The sequence below is a fragment of the Pollicipes pollicipes genome, unplaced genomic scaffold (genome assembly GCF_011947565.3).
Source record: "Pollicipes pollicipes isolate AB1234 unplaced genomic scaffold, Ppol_2.1 Scaffold_4295;HRSCAF=5057_pilon_pilon_pilon, whole genome shotgun sequence".
Lineage (NCBI taxonomy): Eukaryota > Metazoa > Arthropoda > Thecostraca > Pollicipedomorpha > Pollicipedidae > Pollicipes > Pollicipes pollicipes.
Genome location: NW_023596461.1, coordinates 7,911,199 through 7,927,118, shown reverse-complemented (window position 1 = coordinate 7,927,118; position 15,920 = coordinate 7,911,199).

Here is a 15,920-nt window from a genome sequence, read left to right as displayed (position 1 = left end):
TCAACATACCACGGGCTACTGGTTAAACGCTTTACAGCAAGCATCATTAACAGATTCCGACAGTGCCACGGCTTAGGGTATGGATGCCGAACGCTGACCTGAACTTCCTTCAACTGCTTCTCCGTTTTATCGTACATCAGGTGATTGGCCGTGTACTCGTCCTTCAGCATCTTGTTGGTTTCGTTCAGCTCCGAGTTCTGCTGTTCGAGATTGGCGATGCGCTCGCCCAGCGTGTCGGCCTCCACCACCATCTCAGCCAGCCTGGAGCGCGCCCAGCACGGGTTAGACGGCGGCCAGCGCCCCATCCCCGCCCGACAGCCGGCGGTCGAGCCCGTCACATGCGGTGACGGGACCCGGCACATCACACTGATCACACCCATTACGCCGGATCACACCGGGTCACACGGCGGGTGCAATCCGCGGCACACCGGCTCTGAGTGTTTGCGTCACGCCATGCAAACCAGTGTGTTACCCCTGGGTGCAGGTAAAAAGACGATACAATGGTGACGCATCGCAACGCAATGCACTCCAGCCAGACAGGCGTATGTAACATAGCACACTATCGCAGAAGAACTGGCCAGACAGGCGTATGTAACATAGCACACTATCGATAACACCAGAGGCTCAAACGGGCGTCTCCATCCCTGTCAAATATAGGGTTACTTCAACGAGGGACGACAACAGCCAGAATACTTTGAGCCGAAACTGACAATTAAGTGTCATTTAGAGTGGAAACTGGTAACAGTTTAGAACCACTGGCACAGTTTTGATACCCACTGCACTAAAATGTGCAGCAATGCCTTCAAATTTCATCCAACGCAGCTTTGCAAGACCTAAGTGCATGTGTTTAAAACTTAACCTCAAACGTTTTCCTGTTGCTTACTTAGGTTAGAAAACTAAAAAAGTGACTTGCAGAGGTGAAATAATGGCGCAGAATTTGGAGGCAGTTTTATAAGCAAAATCATTTCTTATCACAGCTGCCTCCAAAGAAAATGCAGATATTTTGGCCTGCATTCTCACGGCTGCCTGCGCAAAAAAAGACCTCATGGGATGAATTGTAACAGCAGCACATCACATCAGCACCCGCTTCAGCTCCAGCCGTTTTTACGTCGCACCGACGGCGTCTCGGACGCTAGGGCGCAAGATCTGGCCCGAAACGGGTAAGCACGTGCTAAACGCGGATACCTTTCTAACACTGATCGGTGAACTAGAATGGCATTCCGCGCGAAGTACGCCTAGGGTGCAGCCAACAAGCTTGTCTTTGAAGGCATCTTGACCTTAAAGTGACAAGCTCAAGGCAGCCGGAATACATTTCCAGAACGACTGGCGTGGGCAAATGAAAACAAAGCTTCGAGTGCGATTCCCCGGGGGATAGTTGCGTGAAAATTATAGCTGCAAACAGCATTCCAATGCACACGCACGAGACCTGAACGAATTAATAACGTTCCTGACTCGACACAAGGACGGTGACTTCCAACCTTTGCGCCGTACCTAACGTTTAGTGATACCACCACAGGCACTTGCCAGGGCGAAACGCCATTTCACATAATGTGCTCATTTGAACACCTTTGCCGAATTCCGGACATAAACACCGAGCCCCGCGGATGACGTCATCTTTAACCACACCCACGTCCTCAGGCGTAATGCTCACTTCCCACCCTCCGACGGCCCCAACGTGTAGATTAGTGTGGCGCGTCCCAGTGAGGTCACCGACCGAAGGCACTCTGACAGGAGACCGGGCCGGCGTCCGGCCGCGGCGGTCGGGCGGTACTCACGTCTGGTCTCTGCTGGCCAGCTGCTGGCGCACCTGAGCCAGGTCGGCGTTCAGGTCCACGATCATCTGCGCGTTCTCGCCGCGCCTTCTGTGCAGGTCCGTCAGCTCCTCCTGAAGCCGGAACAGCTTCTGCTCCAGCGCCTGAAACGCGGCCAGGGGCGTTTGATGCACGGATGCACGGCGTCGAAGGCATCACACGACATCCCGAACCTGTGTATGTGGCACCTGGAACGCGAGAACATGGGCCACCAACCATGCACCCAAAGCCTAACGCAAAGATATACGCCGTTGTACGTCGGAACAGGGACATGCCCCGAAATAGGATGCAACCGAGCCTGGAGTATGGACTTGCAACACTTGGGACATGTGACATACCACATGAACCATGCACAAACAGAAGTTGAGATATTGACAAACGGCAGTTAATCCCAGACATACAGTGATAACACATGCACACAAAGCACCTCAAAGGCAGAGGGTATATATGTGCTGCCTTCTGCAAAGCACCCACGCAGCATGTGAAACAACACACCTGGATCTTTTCATTGGCGGCGGCCAGCGCGGGGCCGGCCTCGGAGCTGAGGTCGTGTGCGGCGGCCCGCTCCTGCAGCAGGGTCCTGTTGATGTTCTGCCGCAGACTGTCGGCGCTCTCAAACAGCCGGTTATCTGCAGATCGGCACAGATCGGCGTCACGAGGCGCGACATGCTTGTCATCAGCAATCCACCTCCACATATGCGCAATGCATGTCTGGTTGTTGTCTGAAAGCCAATGGTTGGCCTCATGGGACCACTCAATGTTGAGATGTGACTGTTCAGTCCATGTCAGGGTGAAATGAAGACTCCAACACAAACTGTGTGCCCCAAAGGACAGAGTTGGCATTAATGATTTACCATTGGGATTCACAGCACCTTGGGGTTCAAATCATGGGCAAACAGGTTCTGAAATAGATTCACATTTGATATTTCAGTTAATTTGAGCCTATTTCACCTTTTGCACCATAATATTGTACTTAAAGTGTTTAATAAAAGGGGAATAGATGACTCAAACAGATTTAGAACACACAGATATGCACTGCATTCATTTCATCTAGTGCAGTACAATCCTGATCATCTTTAATGAAAGCTTTTAAAACTCAGGATAGTGTTAAGGATTTTCATACTGATTCACTTTCAGGGTACTAATCACAATTTTGGCATTCAAGCATTCACCATATTTAAATGCATTTGACCTCTCTGAATCCCGTGAGTCTAAGTCCTCAGCTCAAATACTGCTGCTTTTAATGGTTAGCATGTACATGGACACAACCCCTTAAATGTTGCTGTGATCCACTTCTATTTTGCTGTCAAATTGTACTGTAAAAAGCAAGAAGAGTTTAATGTTCTCAGAAGTCATCAGGTTGCAGACTCCAGCCACCCCAGTGGTAGTTACAGCTATGGTCATTGGAGCAGTCAGAAGAGCACACAACTTGTTGGCAATGCTGTGAAAAGCCATCAACATGAGATGGTAAAAGATGGTGGCCTGGATGATAAGGACCTTTCTATTCTAATGTCAAAAATATGCAGTGCTGATACAATTTTATATAAGACATAATTACTGACAGTCATCTATGATTCCTCTGTAGCACTCCACTTGGCATTTGTTCCTCTCTTTCAATGCATCCACAATTTGTTGCCTCCATGCTATTGGATCTGCCATTGTCATTTCTCTGAAACATGGGACATATCCATATAGGTTATACATTTTAAACATGAGATAAAACAGTGCATAAATATTTTGGTAAAGTAACCAATGCACCTGCATTACACAGTAGCAAAAATCATTCATGCTGACATAACCTCATCCCAGCAATTAAAAATGAGGAGTCCATCACACGTAGCATTTTTAGGGTTCAAACTTTTCTAATCCTACAAAATGGAATTCAGCCCAACCACCTTTCAAATTTGAATGATGACTAAATCCTATTCAGGTTCCTGATACATGCAAAATATTGGTTTAAGTCAGAAACTTGGTGTTTTATATTTCAGCATGTGTCAGCATGATGCAATAAATCACATGACATAACTGTGAGAATACCTATTCAAACACATGTCCATTGTGTCAAATAGCTACAAGTATTGTGATGTGTTCCTGGAAATGCTGCACCCTGTTGTGGAGTGTGATGGACTTCCAGTACATAAGCTGGGCACCCATTTGTATGGAAAAATATATCTGAATCTCATTCCACTTTCAGAATGTAGATATACATGTCTTATCTAAACACCATCGAAACACAACTACAAATTTTCTGCAACAACTTGCCCCATTTCACTCACCATTTACATAGCACTTCACAGGAATAACATTTTGCAACTATTTCATAACCATTACAATTTGCACAGAAATACTTCACCAGTGCAGGCGACCTAGTGCCTGCATGACTGTTAACAGTTCCTGTCCAAAGGGTCAAGAGTACCGCCGCCTTCACCGATTCACGGCCAGTACGACACGCATTTGAATGTCCTTGAAATCTGAGTAATGTTGACGATGACGATGGCGGATTCCAGGAATCTGGTCTCGATACTGACCGTACTTGACCAAATCAAACCAGTGCGCGGCGTGCTCCGCCTCCTAACGCGATGAAATCGGATGACTAACACCAAACATAACAATAGATGCTGCACCTACCCAATGCGCAGTCAACACGCACAGGAATCGGATCACCAATCACCTTCCAATAAGCCGCGCACACCAAAATATATTTCACCATTTACTCCATTTTTGGCGCAGCTGATACGAATATGCCAGAGAGCTACTAAATCCTTTAGATAGCTAGAGACATTTCTGCCTGCTCTTGTTTTTCCCCGCCCCACAGCATGGCTGGTCGGCATTGCGCGGCCGCACGGGACAGCTTGCGGGCGCCGTCTGTCTTCACCCGCCGCAATCGTGTATGGCGCGGATCCGGTTGCACCTGCTCCGAGGGTAGCTGGTTCGGGTAACTGTCATCAGGCGACGGTCGCCTGTGCCGTCAGCTACTGCGGCTCTGGAGATGAGGCCGGCCATCGGGCGGCGATGGAACGCCGCGCCGGAGACCTCAGATGCCGCAGCCGCATGCGTGAGGAGGCCAACGTCCCAATCCAGGGTGAGCACAGCACTGTGATCATGGAGGGCGGTCTTTCGGAGCGCTCCGCCCGTTGCCTCCTTAGGGTAGGCCTGGGTCTTCGCGTAAATTAAGATACGTGGTTTCTTGGGTAGGGCTCCCTGCGTGTCCCGAGGACATGAGCAATGATAACATATTTGGCTGGCCTGAACATAAAAGTACCTCTTCAGCTGATCTGGTGTCTTGTCTTTGGCTGATAGCACAAATTTACTCTGCGTTTTCTTTGCATCTTTTAATGATTTCTTCATTATGGCATTGCCGGTGCTAATTTATGCTAAACCTTCATTTCTATCAAAGGCAAAATGCATGTCATTGTGTGACAATGTCACTTTCCCTCGCAGATGCCAGGAACACGCCACAATGAGTATGTCATTACTGCATTCCAGGTCGCACACAGCGACCAGGCGGCTGGAGGTAACCAGGTCGCCGCCAGCGCGACGGGCGGAGCGGAGTAGCGATGCAGTGACTCTTCACCTCGAGACGAGACTGTCTGGAGAACCGCCATGTACTTGTTATGGGACCTGCGGATGCAGCGCAACAGCTGAAGACTTAACTGCGAGAACTTAACTGGGAGCCCTCTGAGCCATGGGGCCTGCTTCGTCGTTACAGAAGCCCGGTGTTGGGATCCGGGAAAACTTTTTAGGGTTCGAGATCCCACTTTGGTGCATGGAGGACACGGTCTTATGTTTTAGAAAACCTAATGGCGTCGCACCGCACAAAGGTCGCTCTGAGGACCGATGCTGTTGCGTGGCCGCGATGCCGGCGTCGCTGATCCCGAGCCGGAGCCGATCAAGTGGGAGCGCCCCACTGAGAGAGGCCTGTTGACGGTGCCCTTCGCTCTGGCCCCGCCCCCAGCGGTGACCGGCGGCGTCTGCCGCTCCATCCAGCAATGTCTGAAGTCCGCTACACCCGGCGGTGTCCGGCGGCCGCTACACCCGGCAGTGTCCGGCGGCCGCCACACCCAGCACTGTCCGGCGTCCGCCCCGCGCGGCAGTGTCTAGCGGCCGTCGCCGCCTCGCGTGCATTCATGATCAAAGCGTGGATGGGAGGGTTTGATAACGTCGGCCCGTACCAAGCGCAAAATGAAACGCAAATTATTTCCTGGCGTGAGGCGCTGGTGTTCATCAGTAATTTCTGTAACCCAGTGCTCTGTGCTCTGTCCCGGCGCTGCTCTGTTGTGTTGTCCCGATGCGGCTCTGGTGTGTTGTCCCGATGCGGCTCTGGTGTGTTGTCTCGGTGCTGCTCTGGTGTGCTGTCTCGGTGCTGCTCTGGAGTGTTGTCCCGGTGCGGCTCTGGTGTGTGTCCCGGTGCTGCTCTGGTGTGTTGTTCCGGTGTTGATCAGGTGTGTTGTCCTGGTATTGCTCTGGTGTGTTATTCCGGTGTTGCTCTGGTGCGTTGTTCCGGCGCTGCTCTGGTGTGTTGTCTCGGTGCTGCTCTGGTGTGTTGTCCTGGTGCTGCTCTGGTGTGTTGTCCCGATACGGCTCTGGTGTGCTGTCCCGGTGCTGCTCTGGTGTGTTGCCCCGGTGCGGCTCTGGTGTGCTCTGGAGAGAAGTGAGGTTTGGGGGTAGGTTAAGTCAATCTTTTCGGCTGAGCCCCCCCCCCCCCCCCCCCAGTCATTTAGAAGGTGAGTGGTTTGTACAGGCGCAGCCATAGTCTTGGAAAGGGAGCGCTGGAGGCCTGACAAACGGCTTCCTTTCAAAACAATCGCCGAATGAAGTCTCTTCGTTAATGAGGGATGTTTTTCTTTTATCTTTTTCATTTTACCGTCTTTAGCTGGAATAGGGGCTAGAAGCTACCGCCAAATCAATTTTGTCTTAATCACATAATCACTGAAACATGAGCTCAGACGGACGCGAGGCCGACTCTTCGGTGTTGGTGATCTCTGCCCGAAACAGAGCACTGCTCTATGTCAGGGGTCCTAAGCGGCGCAAGAGGCCCTCTAACTGGCATTTGAGAGCACGAGTGCGGGAATGTGGCCCCTTGCCGAGGCAAGGAGCCCCTCATTTTGTCAGGCACTCCGAACAATGCAAATCGCCTGCCCCGGTCTCGTTCCTGCTTGGAAAATAGGCCTCAAGGGCTCAGACGGGCATGGAGCCGACTGTTTGGCTCCATGTCGATGTCTCCGTATCCCTGTATAATAGGGGTGGAGAGCTATGATAAGAGGACCGTAATAGAAGCCCTCTCACTGGCCTCTCGAGCCCAATCGGACCCTTGATCTTTGGTCCCGAGGGACCCTCTGGCCCTTCTTCGGACCTCCTCAAACAAAGCCCGTGACCGACTGGGGGCCACTGGCCGAGATATGACGTCCTGTTATGAACTGTGGGTCCCCAACCGACCTGAGGGCTCCAATCACTGTTTCAGGGACCCAGACCAATTCAGATCGTGGCCCGGTCTTGCTCCTGCTTGGGAACGGATCCCCTGGATGCAGACTGACAGGGAGCCAACTGTTCGGTGTTCGTGGTCTCTGGCCGACTTAGACACCCGCATTGTGTTGAGGGTCGTCAAACGGTGCGAGAAGACATCTGACTGCTATTTCAGGTTACGACCCTGCGGGCTGTGATCCTTTATGTGACCTTCAAGCAGTCCTTCGGACCTTCATGCCCTCCAACCGGGATCTTGATAGTCGATTCCGTTGGGCCGCCCGGGCCCCTCCTCGGGCCTGATCAAACACTGCCCTTAGTCGGCTCTGGGCCCCTTGCAAGCAAATGACCTTCTGTTAGGCCCTGTGGGCCCCTGACAGATACGAGCGCCCCGGCCAGTGTCAATCACTGACCTCGGCTTTGTGGCTGATTGGGAAGTGAACCTTCAGGCCCATACTGATACGGAACGGACTATGCGGTACTGGTGGTGCCTGACCGGCATATAGGCCAATGTCGATTCGGGGTGCCCCTGATCGGCCCAAATGGCCCTTTAACTGCCATTCGAGGGCTCTGTCTCCGCAGGCCGGGCTTCTGAGTAAGACTTAACCAGCTCTTCATACCCTTAGACCCACCAATGAAGCCATTGATCGTTGGACCTGGGGGGCACTCCAGGCTCTTTCGGCCTCCTCGAACGCTGCCTCTGACCGACTTGGGGTCCCTTGCCAGCACAGGCCCCCTTAAGCTCTGTGGAGCTCCAACCAATGTAAGTCGCTGGCCCAAGCTATGTCCCTTCGTGAGAAAGGGCCCTCAAGCCTATGCCGCTATGGAGCCAAATGCGTGTTACTGGTGGTGTCTGACCCACGAATAGGCCCTTATCGACTCAGGAGCCCCTGATTAACGCACCGAGCCCTCTGTCTGGCATTGGAGCGCCGGTCCTGCGGACCGGGGCTCCTGAATACGACCTCCGGCCGTCCTTTCGGGCCGTTAATCGTAGGTCCCGAGGAGCACGAAGGGTCCCGAGGGGCCTAAGCGGGGGGGGGGGGCACTTGCCCCCTGCGTCCCCCTATGCCTGCGCTACTGGGCCTGTATACATACCAGTTTCCTGGAAATTATACGCAGCTTCCTGGAGTGGATAATAATTTCAGTTCACCGAGAGCATCACAGTTTTTCTGTCTTAGCGATGGGAGAACAGCTGAAACCATCGAGCCGGAAATCCCAGCCAGCTTGAACCGTCTGGCCGTCTCGCTAGCACGCGCCTCCTCATAGACTGCGCCGCAGCGCTCCGCAGTACGACGGGCCTCCGAGACGGGCGGTGCGGGAGGTGCGGCCCGCCAGCACTCACAAATCAGCTATATTAGATGCAGCGTCCGGTGTTGGGTAACCGCATGGGTGCAAATTACAATGTGATGTACCCACCCGGTATTGTTCTCCAACATCCAACAATGCCACCAACATGCGCCACTCATGTCCGATAATAGCGCAGCCCAGATAATTTCCTCGAACATTTTACAAACATGCGTATTTGCACTTGAAACTGTTGTCCCATTTGTACTCAGTTCCACTATATATATATATATATATATATATATATATATATATATATATATATATATATATATGTGTGTGTGTGTGTGTGTGTGTGTGTGTGTGTGTGTGTGTGTGTGTGTGTGTGTGTGTGTGTGTATGTGTTTTCCACCTCCACAATAAAGGCGCTCGTTGAGTCACTGGTCCTCCCTCATATCAGATATTGTTTACCTGCATGGGGTCCGACAACAGCCGTTCAGCGCCAGCGCCTGGATAAGGCTATTAACTTCGCGGTCAGCATTCTTGTCGGCAAACGCAGACGAGATCACGTCACGGAATCCCGCACACAATTAAATTGGCTCAATTTCGACGAGACTGTTACCCACCGCGACTGCATATGGTTGCAGTGCGCCATTTACGTACCTGATGGGCCACGGGCTATCAGTAATCTGATCAGGCGTCGATCTGAAGTATCTCAGCGGCACACTAAAGACACCGATGGCGAAACTGCACTGCAGACGAGCGCTGTAAAACACCCTCGCTCAGGGTGCGTAAAAAGGGCATTTCCCGTAGCGGAGCGGCGTAGCGGCGCATCGGACATAGTATCGAGCCGTAGCGGCGAGCCGTAGTTTCCCCGCTGCCACATGCCAGTGCGAAACTTAAATGAGGTCAAGGGCAAAGCAAAGTCTTTCATCAGAGAACTTACCTGAATTGACCAACTGGCCATGACATGCAGATGCTGATTGTATCACAAGTTGCTCATGTTGTATAACACCGCATGTGTTTCGCTGGCGTTGTGTCTCATTTGCATGTGTTGCAGGTTCTGTGTTGATCTATGCGGTATGTACTGACGCGGCGTTGGAATAGTCACTCGCTGAATTTCGCCAAGGTTCGCAGCAATAATAATAGCTATGTCGTAGGAAACACTTTGGATCAAGTTTATTTACGGTGTCGTCTGGGAAACTGGTCGGTTCAGCGTAACCAATCTTCACGACCCAAACCAGCGGGTTTGTCCGGCACCTCCAGATTCCGTTCACTACCTGACGCGTCCGGCAGGTTCTTGGATGGCTTTCTCCTGATCTCCTGTTGTCGGGACGAGAGGGGATTGTGGCATTGTCCCTGCGTGCCTTGCCGCCTGCAAATACATGAATCGGCCAAAACGTCTCAGACGAATATCAGCACGCTAACTGAGGTGAGTACACGGCATTCGGACACTACTGCACACGGCATTCGGACGCAGTCACAAGCGGCATTCGGACACTGTCGCACACGGCATTCGGGCACAGTCACAAGCGGCATTCGAATGCTGTGGCACACGGCATTCGGACACTGTTGTGCACAGGCTCACGAGCTCGCTGCTATCTGGTGCTTAAATAGTCTTGCAGGGTTGTCCGTGCCATCTTGCATGTAGTTGGTTCTGGGTGAGTCGGAATCAGCTTCTGAACAACAAATTGTGGGGCCTTGGTGGAAAAGATTCTTTGAGCGTCACCTAACGGAGTGTGCCGTGATTACTCTATCACGCGAATCGAGTACATCTGCCGCGAGCCACTCGATCATGTATACCTCATCGTAATTAGGAGACCCCATCACGTTCTGACGTTCCCACGACTGCATTGCTACCCCGTGGACGATGATCCATTTAATGGATCACATTAACAGAACCAATCACATGCTGATCAAACTTATGAGATTAATAATGCAGATCACGCTAATGAAACTAGTCATGCGTATCAACTTAACTAACCTTATCAGATGGATCAAACTAGCTGGCGTATCCTCCGGGAACCACATTGTTCAGCAAACATTTTACGAGCGAATACTTTGAAGGAGACAGATGATCGCACACATTTTCCCAAACGAACCATTAATGCATATCAGCCGTGTTACCACGCTCAGACGTGCGTGTGATCCTCTTTACGGTCCGGAGTGCCGCGGCCCGTGTTCTTGTCCGTCCGCAGGGTGTGTCGGGCGGCGCGCTGTCCGGCCAGCTGGACCTCCAGCTGGGGCTGACCCTGAGCGGCGCCTCCGGGCGGGATGGACCTCTCCGTTCGCGCTCTCTGCACCAGGTGGCGCGCGGCCGCCGGCCGGCTCGCATAGACCGGAGCCGCTCGGCGCTGGTGCTGCCGGCCCGGCCCGGCGCTCCAGCGGCGGCGCACCTCGGGCAAGAGCGGAGCCGCCAGCCGCGCTCGTCCTCGGACCTCGTGCTCGGCCCGCGGACGCCGGCCGGCGAGGCACTGGCGGCCGTGCACCGGCGCCAGCCGCCGACGGCGCCTTCCTGGGAGGACGACGTCGAGCCGAGCGACGGGCGCAGCGGGGGCAGCGAGATGGCGGCGGCGGCGGCGAGACTGGGCGACCGGGCCGAACAGGGCAGCGGCGGCGGCGAGACGCACCTCCTGCTGACGCCTGTTGAGGTGCCGGGAAGCGGCAGGGCTCGTGGAACGGGTGCGACGCTGCTGCCGCCGGTCCGGCCGCTGCGCTGCTCGATGGACAAGAGGATGTTGCAACACGTAGCGCAGCAGCTGCCGTTGCCCGGGGCGCAGACCGGCAGCAGCACCCCGCCATGCCGCCCGCACCGCCAGCGCGTCTCCCTGCAGGAGTGGTAGCTGCAGCCCGTCTATCGACAGGAGTGCCAGGAACGCTCATCTGTCCGCGTCTTCGTGCAGGAGTGCCAGCTGCAGCACATTTACCGACAGGAGTGTCAAGAGTGCCGCAATTGTGGGGTCTCCCTGCAGGGGGGCGAGCTGCAGACGATTGAAAATAGGAGTGCCGACTGCGCTCTCCCATCCGCCTCTCTCTGCAAGAGTGTCCCCGCCAGCCCTGTGCCCTGCAGGAGTACCAGCACCCTCGAAATTGTCCGGGAGCCCAGCACATTGAGTCTTGGCGCTTGAATTTAGGGTCGTGCGCTTCTATCGGGGCCATCCGATAACCTGCTCGATTACACTCTATATTTCGGGGGCCCTCCGCACTGGGTTTTGGGTACTTCTTACTTCAATGGGGGACCTACGCTCTATGCTCTTGTTGTGGCCCCTTCTGATAACTTGCTCGGGCACATTCGATTGTTAGGGGACCTCTACGTCTTGTCTTAAGCACTTTCGATTCGAATGGAAGGCCCTGCGCTCTTGACGGTGGCCCTACCTGCTAGCATGCTCCGGCGCACTCGATCATTCGGGGTCCCGTGTCTTGGGTATTTCATATTTGAACGAAAGGCCCTACACACCTGTCGGGGCCCCATCTGTTAACTTGCTTAGGCACCCTGCATTGTTTGGGGGCCGTGCATGTTGAGTATTTTAATGTAGGGCCCTACTCTCTTATCGGGGGCCATCTGATAGCCTGCTCGGGTATACTCGATCTTTTTGGGGGCTGTCCACATTAGGTCTTGGGTACGTTTTATTTAAAAGAGGGCCCTACGCTCTTGTCGGGGGCCCATCTGACAACCTGCTCAGGCGCATTCGATTGTTCGGGGAGACTCTACACCGGGTCATCCTTTTTTGAACCGGGGGCCTATGCACTTGTCCGGGGCCCCCTCTGCTCGCCTCACTGTTTGGCCACACTGGATTAGTAGGGGACTCTGCACATTGGGCTTCGCTGTTTTAATTTAGGGCCCGGCGCTTTTATCGGGGTCCATCAGATAATCTGCTCGAGACGCTCCATCTTTCTGGGGCACTTTGCATTGGGCTTTCGGCACTACTTATTTGAATGTAGGGCCTTACGTTCTTGTCGTGGCCCCTTCTGATAAGCCGCTCCGGCGCATTCGATTGTTGGGCGACCTCTACTTTGGGCGTTGGGTACTTGCTTTTTGAATGAAGGGCCCTGCGCTCTTCACGGGGCCCTATCTGTTAACATTCTCGGGCACCCTCGATCATTCGGGGCCCGCTACATCGTGCCGTGGGTATTTCACATTTGAATGGATGGCCGTACGCTCTTGTCGGCGTCCCCATCTGTTCACCTCCTCTGAATTTAGGGCTACATCGTGCCGTGGGTATTTCACATTTGAATGGATGGCCCCACGCTCTTGTCGGCGTCCCCATCTGTTCACCTCCTCTGAATTTAGGGCGCTGCACTCCTGTCGGGGACCGTCTGGTAATGTGCTCGGATACACTCCATATTTCGGGGCCTTCCGCACAGGGTTTGGATACTTCTTATTTGAATGGAGGACCTTACGCTCTTGTCGGGCCTCTTCTGATAAGCTTCTGGGGTGTATTTCATCACTCGGGGGCCATCTGCATCGGGTCTTGAGTGCTTTCTACTTGATTGGAGGGCCCTACGCTCTTGTTAGAAGCCCTATCTGTTAAGACGCTCGAACACACTTTACCTTTCGGGGGCCCTCTTCATTGGATCTTGAGGACTTCCTATTTGAATGGAGGTCCCTCAGCTCTTGACGGGGGCGCCATGTAACAACCTGCTTGGGAACTGGCCCCGCGCTCCTGTCGGCCCCCGCCCCCCCCCCCCCCCCCCCGCCCCATCTGTTGCCGGCTCGGGCACACCCGATCGTTCCGAGGCTCTCCATGCTGTGTTTTGGTTACTTCTTAGTTGAATGGATGGTCCTATGTTCTTGGCGGGCCTGTTGCTTTTCCCTTTTAAGTTGCTGGAGCCGGTGGTGGATACAGACAGGGAGGGAAGGGTACGGGATCATGCCCCCCATGAACCGTGCCGAGGGACCTATAGGCTCCTAAGGGGCCCACAACTGGCCGAACGTATGCAGTTTTCTAACAAAGAGTTACATGCAACTCAATTGGACGTATATGGGGCTTACAGACAACCAAGAACGGTTGCTGGCAAAAGTAAGGAGTCCGTGAGCAGATCAAATTAATTCTTTGCTGATTGAGAAGGCGTTGCTTGGCGCAAAATATTGGAGTTCATTACGCTGTCCAGAGACATAGCGCTGTTGCCTGGACCCCATATGTCCACTTGCCGGGTCAGTGTGATCGCTAGAGAACTTTCCACGTTGCCCTTGATACCTTTGCACTTTCTCGTGGGGCCCAATACCGCTGTTTGGACGCCATCTGCTTCTATGCCTGAGCACTCTTGATCGATCATGTTTTCCTCCACGGATTTCTCCCGTTTTCCCGAAAGACTCTGTACGCTTTTCCGGGGCCTCGTACGCCAGGGTACACTCATTTGCTTAGGGGCACATCATGTTAGTATCGGGTTCTTTCTACTTACTCGAGGGGCCTTGTGTTTTTGCTGGAGCTTACCGCTCGCGTCCGCGCCGCCACGCGCGGACGCGAGCGCTGTTCGCTCCTCTCTAGGCCTTACGCTCCCGTCGGGGCCATCTGGTAACCCGCTCGGGTACACTCCATCTTTTGGGGCCTTCCACACTGGGTCGGGCCCGAAGGGTCCGAAAGGCCGGATGGAGATCGTATTCTGTAGGTAGTGACTGAGCTCTAAAAGGGGTGAAGGGTCCGTATCCTCCTGGATTTCAGCCGAGCGTATTTTGTCCAAAAAGGATCGCCGAAAATGTTATTATCTGTCTTTACATTGGCATCGACGATACCCCTGCTCTGTTTTTCACAAAGTTTAGACTTGACACGAGCTCGGATGGGGGTCAAATTGACCCGCCCCCAAAGATTTTTCTGGAATGGTTTCGGAATGGCGCGGTGTAGCCACGCCCAATTTTGCATAGCTGTAGACAACTAAATAGCAGATCATCTGGCATCAAACATTCAGATACACCATGTAAGGCCGCTGACCTATGGCATGTCAAAGTTAACTCATGATTTCATCGAAGGCAATTTTTAGAGAATCGTTTAGTCTGATCCAACAATTGAATGTTAAACAAAGCCATACATCTCTGAGATACTTTCTTAGGATACACAACAAATGAATAACCAAATTAAATTGACCTAGGGTCAGGTGTGGAGGTCAGACCAAGTTCAGGACCAACCGTTTTTGTTACTCTAGGGCTTGCTGTATGGGGTAGTTTCTGGGGCTAGCTGATCTAGAATGACCCAGGTCGACACTTTGTTTTTAGGAGCATTCTGCCTAGCGTAGTCTTTGTCGCTTATCAAAGCAGTCTTGTATGATTTTGGTCGCCATGACTTTCAAAAGGTCAAGCAAGGTCACTGATCTCAAATGAGCATGTGACATTTTGCTTAATACAGTTATCTAGGTTCCAGAGGCCCTTTGGAGACTGACCTGGAAATTGACCTTGTTTGACCTAATTTAATCCATAGATCATGACCTACAAACCTTGAACTTTAACCTAAGTGAGTTGACGACAGGTTAACACACCCTGTGAATTTGGCGTCTTTAGCTCTCTTAGTTCTTGAGGTCTCAAGCGGATGAAATTAACCCCCTCTCCTCCTCTCCCACCCGAGCGAAGGGTATCCAACCGGCCACCCGGGTGCCCGTTAACTTCATACACCCCGCTGTTTTTCGTGCAAACCCCTTGAAGCCCAGGCTTGCATAAATGGCATTGATTGCCCCTCGGGCACTTAGGCTTCGAGATAGGATATTGCACCTTATACGTTTTTTAGTTTCTTGCTCGTCCAAGCTATGCGTACGCGCAGTTTGGATTTCCTAACGATATATTTTATTTTCAAAAGCAAGTGCTCATTTGTGTCAGGTAGTGTTCAGAATCCGCCGGTTGACGGAGCGTGTTTCCCGTTTCCTACTATGCATCCCCCTACGTGCTCTAGATGTCTTGACCTCTTCCAACATTCAATCTGAAGGTCGTGGAGAATATCCATTGCCCAACAGCAAGTCCATTTTGTATACTCTTCCGTCTTTTTCACTACTTGATAAGTTGCTTAGAGCCATATGAAGCATATTTCGAATTATATTGTGCCTAGTGGAAGTCGGATGTGCAGATTCGCAGTGCAGAATGATACCAGAGTTGGTGGGCTTGATCACAGCTCCATTTCTAACGTTGTATGGTTGTTCCTCTTTTCTACTGTCACTAGTGCATCCAAATGCGGACCCCCTTTCTTTATGGTCCATTGTAAAGGCTAAATTGGGTAAGTGAGTTGGCTTAACACTGCCTGACATAGATGAACACTTGCTCGGGAAAATTCAACATATTCTTGCAAAATTGAAACTGCGCTTGCGCATAGCTTTAAAAAACGACAAGAAGCTAAACAACTTTCTAGATAAATATATATTTCTCGAAGCCTAAGTGCCCGGGGT